General features: G+C 42.5%; 1 pseudogene; it reads left to right on the plus strand.

The window, feature by feature from the left end:
- Positions 1-9,372: 9,372 nt before the first annotated feature.
- LOC142255473 (U2 spliceosomal RNA) lies at positions 9,373-9,578 on the plus strand (annotated as a pseudogene).
- Positions 9,579-10,527: the final 949 nt, after the last annotated feature.

Raw genomic sequence — 10,527 nt, forward strand, 5'->3', positions numbered from 1 at the left:
TAAACACGTAATTAGTACATAGTACAACATAACAGTACAATATATTGCTACTTGAGAGTACAATGGGTCAAATGACCATGATGCACATACAAAAAATTTTTCCAAAGCCATAGTGAAAACATTTGTACTGAGGAAAGAAAATTTCCACATGATCTATCTGGAGAAACATTCTGGATCAAACAACCAAAAATAGTCAAGCAGGTAAATACACACCTATATGGATAACAGGATGATATGTGTTCAATTGTATAGCGTCATTGCCATTAAGGTACAAATGGAAAACTTGCAATCCTATATAGTGAAGGAAATGAACACATATCATATCAAAGAACACAGGAACATGGGTGTGAGAAAAACCTCAATGTTTATACTTTGTTCTTTATAATGGTGTGAACATGTATATGTCTCAGTACCTTATGCACTTGAGAATTCTAGTGAGTAGATCATGAAAGCCTATTTCAGAACTGGAATCGGTAAATAATTGTAGGTGGAATCTAAATGAAAAGATGGTACAAGTGTTATCATGACACGTGGGCTATAACACAATGGACCGTGTGACAAAGAAGAAAGGAGAGAAAGAAGAGGAAGAAAATGCAACTACCTGTAACATTACGTGATAGTCACTGGTAAGTATCACTTGACAATTCAAGTGAAAAAGGATTCCTTTATTAAAGGGTTCTCAGTCGCCTCAGGATCATGAAATACTAGGGTAAATGATATGAGAATGGGTAAGAAGCACCACTAAAGGAAATATGAGATGCAGGACATATATCTATAAACCCCTGAACTACATGATAGAAATAAAAAGAAGAAAAAAGAAAAAAAAGAAGAAAGAAGAAGAACACATAGAATGCGGAAAGAGAATGGGTACAACTACCTGAGTTACTGCAGGGAGGCCCCTGGTTGGTATTGTGAGGGTTAGTGGAATTCCTTCACTGAAGGGTTCTCAGTTGCCTCAGGTTCGTGAAAAATGCTATAGACAAATAATGCCCGGAGAAAAGGGGTTCATATACAGCGAATAATGGTAATACAAGGTACATGTGTCACATGTAATAGTATATATATATATATTGTACTAAGCTCTACACCAGAAATAGAAAGTAGTCCCTCTGCCTTCTGTCTAGGTGCCCTGAGTTATGTCCTGTAAACTGTCACAGGGACCCAGACACACATGTGTAGTAGGGGAATATCCCTGCTGAGATGCCAGTGCTAGAGCACTCGTTTGCTGTGGAGTTGAACGCTATGTGAGCAGTTCTTACCTTCAATGAGCAGAAGTCTCTTTTTTCAGATTTCAATATCTCTGTGGGTATCTGGCAGAAATATGGAATACTCTTTACTGCTAAGACCCTGTACACCACTCCCACTAAAGGGGGCTTTACACGCTGCGACATCGCTAATGCGGAGTCGTTGGGGTCACGGAATTTGTGACGCACATCCGGCCGCATTAGCGATGTTGCTGCGTGTGACACCGATGAGCGATTTTGCATCGCTGCAAAAACGTGCAAAATCGCTCATCGGTGACATGGGTCTCCATTCTCGATTATCGTTACTGCAGCAGTAACGATGTAGTTCGTCGCTCCTGCGGCAGCACACATCGCTCCGTGTGACACCGCAGAAACGAGGAACCTCTCCTTACCTGCCTCCCAGCCGCTATGAGGAAGGAAGGAGGTGGGCGGGATGTTCCGGCCACTCATCTCCGCCCCTCCGCTGCTATTGGGCGGTCGCTCAGTGACGTCGCTGTGACGCCGCACGGACCGCCCCCTTAGAAAGGAGGCGGTTCGCCGGTCACAGCGACGTCGCCGGGCAGGTAAGTATGTGTGACGGGTCTGGTCGGTGTTGTGCAGCATGGGCAGCGATTTGCCCGTGTCGCGCAACAGATGGGGGCGGGTATCCACACTAGCGATATCGGGACCGATATCGCAGTGTGTAAAGTAGCCTTTAATAAACTGTGTAAAGGATTTTAAGTAAAAATCCACAATAAACCAGCGCTAGATGGGTTTTTATAATTTTATTAATAGACCACAAATAAAAAATTTTTTGCTATCCTTGTTTCAAGACAGAGTATTTGATAATATACAATACACTGATTATTACTAAAACCAAGGACCACATAAAACAAGGACCACATAAAATAAAAAATGAAAGTAATGAGAATAAAATTCTTTTGTATAACCAATTAACTTCGAGGTGATACAATATTCACATTGATTTAGTTTTACCAGTCTAATGTAATGCCCCGGCCGGTGGCATATATTTTGTTTGGTTAATAATTTAGACTTATACAATGAAAGATGTACTATACCACCCCTGGCTAACTTACAAGTTTTAAGTTGTACAATATAAGTTTGCGACGTTATATTCATATATAGGAAGGCAAACAATATTGGCAATTTAGTGGCACCCACCATACGTAATCTTACAGCACCTAATAAGGGAGGATTATTTGGCCTGAAAGGTTTTTTTCCATGCAAAAGCTGTATAGTATGTAAGAATACAAAAAATATTTCACGGAAATCCTTCTTACAGGGGCAGTCAGAAGTCATGATTAGAGAATTTATTACATGTCAATCAAAGGGAGTAGTATATTGCATTCAATGTCCCTGTCAGAAAAAATACATTGGGAGAACTATTAGACCCCTATGGAAAAGGGTGGGTGAGCACATTAGAAGTGTTAAAAATAAATGTACTAAGCACCCCCTATCCAGACATTATGTGTTAAAACATGGAGGGTCCTTTAAAGGATCCCAAGTATGGGGCGTACAAAAAATAACTAAGGATTGGAGAGGTGGCGATTTCATTAAAAAAATGTCACGAGCAGAAAGCCAATGGATTTTTGAATTGAACACCTTGAAACCATATGGACTCAATAATGATATAGAACTGTTTGCTTTTAATTAATTTATATTTTTATAGGTAGAGGAGTAATAGGTACTGATAATAATACGGAGAGAAGGAAAAAAAAAAAAAAAAAAAAAAAAAAAAGCGATTGTCATGGAGATATATGTGTATATATGCATAATATATATTAAAATTGGTGCTTCACTTGCCCAAGGTTGATGTAGATATAAGGGGCTTTTCATATTATAGCAAATTTATATTACACCTTTATGATGTCCTTTTGTTAAATTTATTGTTGAAAAAAAGCATATGCATATATACACATTGTCTTCCCAGTATATGATGATACAAGCAAGGCTATATATAGGTCTTTTTAGAAAAACCTTTAGAAAAACCTTTGCACATAATTATATTATATGGCTATTATGAACGGTCTTTCACAAATTGATATATGTAGTGGTCATTGAATGTTGGTTGAATTTAAACATTGTTTAATTTTATGCAAATTATAACCAATTAAATATATGCATAAATAGTGCTCTAGGCAACAGCTGAGTTATCCTTGAGGAAGGGGGCCGTTACACGCCCCCGAAACGCGCGTCGGATCAGGACTCTGTTTTTGCCTACCTCACCTGTGCGGTGATAACCTGCCAAGTAATCTCTCCCTCGTGTGGAATCAACCGGCTTCCACTGGACACGGTACGGATTGCCTGCTGGAGAGGTTGAGAGGTTACCGCTGACATTTCCTTTGTCTGCAACCAGGATACATTGGTACCTCCAGCGGTTCTGCATTGCTCGTTTGGAAGCGGATCGGAGCCTTGTGTGGTGCTAACCTGCCAAGCAACTTCCTCCTGTGTGGAATCAGTCAGCTGACACTGGATACGGTCTGGACTGCCCGCTGGAGAGGCTGAGTAGTTACCGCTGATCTTATTGTTGTCCGCAGCCAACATCTTGGTGCTTTCAGTGGCTTCGTACTGCTTGATTTCGAAAGTACATTTGGGAGAATACGGGACCGGCTGGTTTGTGGCCTTGTGAAGTGTTATAAAGGCTCTGTAAAGAGGGATGTCGGTAACCATACATCTCCCCCAGAGCCAGCACTAGTCGTGGCCACTGGCCTCAAAACGTCCGCTCTGGAAGTCTAACAGGTCAATCCTGTACATAGCGGTTCCAGCCTAATCAACGGAGAAATCCGGGGTGTTTTTTGCGGTCAAGTTGTTGTGAGGTTTATTCCCCCAGGCCCTGGGGGCGAATATAACGTCGCAAACTTATATTGTACAACTTAAAACTTGTAAGTTAGCCAGGGGTGGTATAGTACATCTTTCATTGTATAAGTCTAAATTATTAACCAAACAAAATATATGCCACCGGCCGGGGCATTACATTAGACTGGTAAAACTAAATCAATGTGAATATTGTATCACCTCGAAGTTAATTGGTTATACAAAAGAATTTTATTCTCATTACTTTCATTTTTTATTTTATGTGGTCCTTGTTTTATGTGGTCCTTGGTTTTAGTAATAATCAGTGTATTGTATATTATCAAATACTCTGTCTTGAAACAAGGATAGCAAAAATTTTTTTATTTGTGGTCTATTAATAAAATTATAAAAACCCATCTAGCGCTGGTTTATTGTGGATTTTTACTTAAAATCCTTTACACAGTTTATTAAAGGCTACTTTACACACTGCGATATCGGTCCCGATATCGCTAGTGTGGATACCCGCCCCCATCTGTTGCGCGACACGGGCAAATCGCTGCCCATGCTGCACAACACCGACCAGACCCGTCACACATACTTACCTGCCCGGCGACGTCGCTGTGACCAGCGAACCGCCTCCTTTCTAAGGGGGCGGTCCGTGCGGCGTCACAGCGACGTCACTGAGCGACCGCCCAATAGCAGCGGAGGGGCGGAGATGAGTGGCCGGAACATCCCGCCCACCTCCTTCCTTCCTCATAGCGGCTGGGAGGCAGGTAAGGAGAGGTTCCTCGTTTCTGCGGTGTCACACGGAGCGATGTGTGCTGCCGCAGGAGCGACGAACTACATCGTTACTGCTGCAGTAACGATAATCGAGAATGGAGACCCATGTCACCGATGAGCGATTTTGCACGTTTTTGCAGCGATGCAAAATCGCTCATCGGTGTCACACGCAGCAACATCGCTAATGCGGCCGGATGTGCGTCACAAATTCCGTGACCCCAACGACTCCGCATTAGCGATGTCGCAGCGTGTAAAGCCCCCTTTAGTGGGAGTGGTGTACAGGGTCTTAGCAGTAAAGAGTATTCCATATTTCTGCCAGATACCCACAGAGATATTGAAATCTGAAAAAAGAGACTTCTGCTCATTGAAGGTAAGAACTGCTCACATAGCGTTCAACTCCACAGTAAACGAGTGCTCTGGCACTGGCATCTCAGCAGGGATATTCCCCTACTACACATGTGTGTCTGGGTCCCTGTGACAGTTTACAGGACATAACTCAGGGCACCTAGACAGAAGGCAGAGGGACTACTTTCTATTTCTGGTGTAGAGCTTAGTACAATATATATATATATACTATTACATGTGACACATGTACCTTGTATTACCATTATTCGCTGTATATGAACCCCTTTTCTCCGGGCATTATTTGTCTATAGCATTTTTCACGAACCTGAGGCAACTGAGAACCCTTCAGTGAAGGAATTCCACTAACCCTCACAATACCAACCAGGGGCCTCCCTGCAGTAACTCAGGTAGTTGTACCCATTCTCTTTCCGCATTCTATGTGTTCTTCTTCTTTCTTCTTTTTTTTCTTTTTTCTTCTTTTTATTTCTATCATGTAGTTCAGGGGTTTATAGATATATGTCCTGCATCTCATATTTCCTTTAGTGGTGCTTCTTACCCATTCTCATATCATTTACCCTAGTATTTCATGATCATGAGGCGACTGAGAACCCTTTAATAAAGGAATCCTTTTTCACTTGAATTGTCAAGTGATACTTACCAGTGACTATCACGTAATGTTACAGGTAGTTGCATTTTCTTCCTCTTCTTTCTCTCCTTTCTTCTTTGTCACACGGTCCATTGTGTTATAGCCCACGTGTCATGATAACACTTGTACCATCTTTTCATTTAGATTCCACCTACAATTATTTACCGATTCCAGTTCTGAAATAGGCTTTCATGATCTACTCACTAGAATTCTCAAGTGCATAAGGTACTGAGACATATACATGTTCACACCATTATAAAGAACAAAGTATAAACATTGAGGTTTTTCTCACACCCATGTTCCTGTGTTCTTTGATATGATATGTGTTCATTTCCTTCACTATATAGGATTGCAAGTTTTCCATTTGTACCTTAATGGCAATGACGCTATACAATTGAACACATATCATCCTGTTATCCATATAGGTGTGTATTTACCTGCTTGACTATTTTTGGTTGTTTGATCCAGAATGTTTCTCCAGATAGGTCATGTGGAAATTTTCTTTCCTCAGTACAAATGTTTTCACTATGGCTTTGGAAAAATTTTTTGTATGTGCATCATGGTCATTTGACCCATTGTACTCTCAAGTAGCAATATATTGTACTGTTATGTTGTACTATGTACTAATTACGTGTTTATATGGTTTTGTAACCCTTTATGATCTTAGATAACTTTATCCTTGATAAAGACCTAAAAACAAGGTCGAAACGTTGGATGAATTATCCTTTTGCACAAATAAAGAATTTTCAGCATTCCAAGAGTTCTTTTCTTACGTTATTGATCACTATAGTGTGCCAGAGCTATTTCTATTGAATTGACTCTTATTTTTTCTGAGCACCTGCTATATACACAGTGACCCAGACATATTCAAGTTTCATTCAGAAGGCAGAGGGAAGCCTTAGCAGCTGAGCCTATATCTTGGCTTGTGAGCATTAGAACAGGCCGGCGATTACAGGGTAACATGAAAAATGTCCAGCTTGCATTATGACTAGAACATGACAATATCCTTTTAAGTACTAACCTATGATGCGTTCCTAAGCAGTTGATGTTATATGTTCTACATTTCATTTTCTGCATACTTTACAAGTAGTAGAATTTGCTTTGATATAGGCAACTGGATTTTCACAATGAAAAGGCAAAGGATAACGCCCGAAAAAGACGCCATACATTATGTCAGTGCCATCACTGACAAACCTGGATTGACCATGAAATACATCAATCCCCTTAAAGGTGAGTTAAAACAAGTTTTAACTAAATTGCCTTAATATTGTCATGCATTAGAATGACTGTCTTAGGTAATGATAAATATTTTCTACAGGAAGAGGAGTGTTTGCTGAAACTGAAATCGAAAAAGGGAGTTTTGTTGCAGAATATCGAGGCGAGCTCACGTATGCACTTACGATGGTAGACAACTACTCGAGATTTATGGTTGTGGTACAAGTCAAAGATCTAATGGCCCATACTGCAGCGAAGGTCTTCCAAGCACACTTATGCAGACCTCATGGCTACTCAGAGAGAGTCCTCACAGATCAAGGCACAGCCTTTGAAGCGGAAATCTTCAAGGACTTCTGCAGCTTTTACCGATGCAGGAAGATGCGCACTACACCCTACCATGCTCAAACCAATGGTTATCAACCTGCTCAGGACTTTACCCCATATTCCAGATGTGGCCTTACAAGTGATTTATAGAGGGGTAACAATACGTTGGGATCACCGGATCTAATCTCCCTTTTTATACACCCTAAAATCTTGTTTGCTTTAGAATAAACAATAACATCATAAAGGTATAGCAGTACCGTTTCAAAGTTTCGGTGTCCCAAGCAGCATTCCATCAGCCTCTGGAAGGTTCCTGGCAAATTGCACAGCTCGAAGGGCATGCTTTTGAACTCGCAGAGACCCATCGGGGTGGCAAAGGCGGTCTTCTCCCGGTCTGCCTCAGCAACGGACACTTGCCAATAGCGACTAGTGAGATCAAGGGTAGAAAAATAATTTGCAGTTCTCAATGCAGCTAGCTATTCCTCAATACAGGGGAGTGGTGCTGTCCTTTTTCTTTAACAGGACCAACGGAGCTGCCCAGAGGCTACAACTGTCACGGATAACCCCAGCCTCCTTCATGTTGCTCAACATGTCCTTGGTACACTGGTAATGTGCAGGTAGTTTTGGCTTATATCTCTCTTTGATGGGTGGGTGTGCACTTGTGGGGATGTAGTGTTTGACCCCTTTTATTCTTCAAAAGTCTAGCGGATGTTTGCTGAAGACTTGCTCGTATTCTTGCACTAGCCTGTAGACCCCCTTCTTGTGATGTGAAGGTGTGGAGTCAGTGCCTACGTGTAATTCCTTACACCACTCCTCTGGCTGACTTGGTGAGCTGTCACTGAATGGGTGGGCTGAAGCAATGGTGGATGCTGCTGTTTGGATAGCATGTGTATCTACTGAGAACAGCTTATCAATGGTGGCAAATCGGAGCAGCTTAATCTCTTGCTCTCCGCAGTTCAACACTCTCATGGGCACTCTTCCCTTCCATATTAATGAATAAAACTATGATGTAAATAGCATATAGATACCCCACAAATGCAGATAAAAGTAGGTTATGGGAAAAGGGGGAAGAGAGAAACAGGAAAATAGTGGAATAAAGTATACCTTCCAGGTGGGAGAGGAAATGGCAGCACAGCCAGTGGAGGTGAAGCAAGGGGAGCCTGCAACTAAAGAGTTGAGAGCGTTATCACATGGTGACTGAGCCTGATTGTAACGGGAGCATAGAGGTGCCGATCCTGTCTTACCTGCGTTGGTGTAGAAGTGGGTGTCCTGTGGTGGAGTCAGCTATGTGCAGTGGTGGCCGTGGGTTCTTTTATGTGCGACCGTAGTAATAGCTGCGCCCACTTCCTGTATGGGAGTGGAATGCAGTGAGGGTAATGGAACGCACGCCTGCGCATTTGTGTTTAACGTCGCGCATGTGCAGAACGGAGAAAAGGCTGCGCTCACTTCCTAATGAAAGGGAGTGAGATGCATCTGGGAAGGGAAGGGAAAAGATTAGGGTTTGGGGATGATGAAAGGGCTTTCTACGGGCAAGGATGGCAAAGGGTGGCAGTGACGGAAAGTCAGGCAGCCTGTCCTGTCCTGTCCTGTCCGTCCGTCTTTTTGTATCATGAATTGGAAAGACTGCAAGGGGGAGGGGAGGTGCTTGTGTCCAAAAGGAGGAGTTATTCAGATTCATTGCAGTGGGCGGCGGCTGCAAAAAGCACCATTCTTCTTGTTTTTGCTCTGCAAAACAGCCTTTTCAAGGGTTGGCTTGGGTGACAAAATGTCTTCTGTAGGCGTGGGTTTGTCTCCCTCTCCCTAAGATGTGTCCGGTATAGGCCAGGGTGCCACTCAAGGCCGTAACCAATTCGGGTTATAGCTTCTCGGCCTTTTGGCTAAGATCAAGTGTAGTTTCGGAGGACGCTACCTTGGTCGGTACTGGAAGGTGCCTGGGATTGCACGTCTGCCGGCCTTGAGGAAGTGTGTGCGCCTTCTGGTGACACATAGCCCTCTTGTGCCTGGACGGTTCCCAGGCAACGGGAGGCGATCACCTTTGTTATTTTGAAGTCCTACTGATAAACAGAAAAAAAAAAAATTAAATCTGTTCTTATCAGTTTAATATCTGATACGTCCCCTCTCTGGGGACCATATATTAAATGGATTTTTAGAACAAGGAGATGGAAAAAATCTTGCTCTGTCCACTCCACGCATTGACCTGGTATTGCAGTACCTCCAGGACTGGTGCACCCCTTCTTAACCCAGTTTCCAAAAGCAGAACTCAATTCACCTGATTCAAATGAGCCCCATTAGTGAATTGAAAGAAAGCAAAAACTTTATATGCACCTCAATTTGGCCAATTCACTTTTCACACTTTCACCCTTTTTTTATCTTTCACACCTTTTACTTGCTTTATTGATGCAAAAAGCTGTGCCAAATAGCAAACTCATCTCCACTCAACTTGACCAACTCTGCTATGTCCCGTGCAGTATCTTATTCTCAGTCTTATCTAGAACATTTGCAATTGAATAGAATAGATCCCTTTTGGCTGCTTATGACTGTGTAAAATATGTAGTTTTACTGGGCTGGGATGAGAGAATCCATTGAAGCATGGTGTAGGGATTGTGGTTCCTGTGTGCTAAGAAGAGAGGCTGGCACCAGCCAGAAAGCCCCATTGCAGCCAATAATCACTTAATAACTTTTTCAACTTGTCATCATATGGGAGGCCTTCCATTCCTTGTAGTAGTCTAGTTGCCCACCTTTGAACTGACTCTAACTTCTGAATGTCCTTTTTAAAATGTGGAGCCCAAAACTGGTTCCCATATTCCAGATGTAGCCTTACAAGTGATTTATAGAGGTGTAACAATACGTTGGGATCACGGGATCTAATCTCCCTTTTTATACACCCTAAAATCTTGTCCCAAGCAGCATTCCATCAGCCTCTGGAAGGTTCCTGGCGCATTGTACAGCTCGAAGGGCATGCTTTTGAACTCGCAGAGACCCATAGGGGTGGCGAAGGCGGTCTTCTCCCGGTCTGCCTCAGCAACGGACACTTGCCAATAGTGACTAGTGAGATCAAGGGTAGAAAAATAATTTGCAGTTCTCAATGCAGCTAGCGATTCCTCAATACGGGGAGTGGTGCCGTCCTTCTTTTTTAACAGGATCAACAGAGCTGCCCAAAGGCTACAACTGTCACGGATAACC

This window comes from Anomaloglossus baeobatrachus, chromosome 10 (assembly GCF_048569485.1).
Source record: "Anomaloglossus baeobatrachus isolate aAnoBae1 chromosome 10, aAnoBae1.hap1, whole genome shotgun sequence".
NCBI lineage: Eukaryota > Metazoa > Chordata > Amphibia > Anura > Aromobatidae > Anomaloglossus > Anomaloglossus baeobatrachus.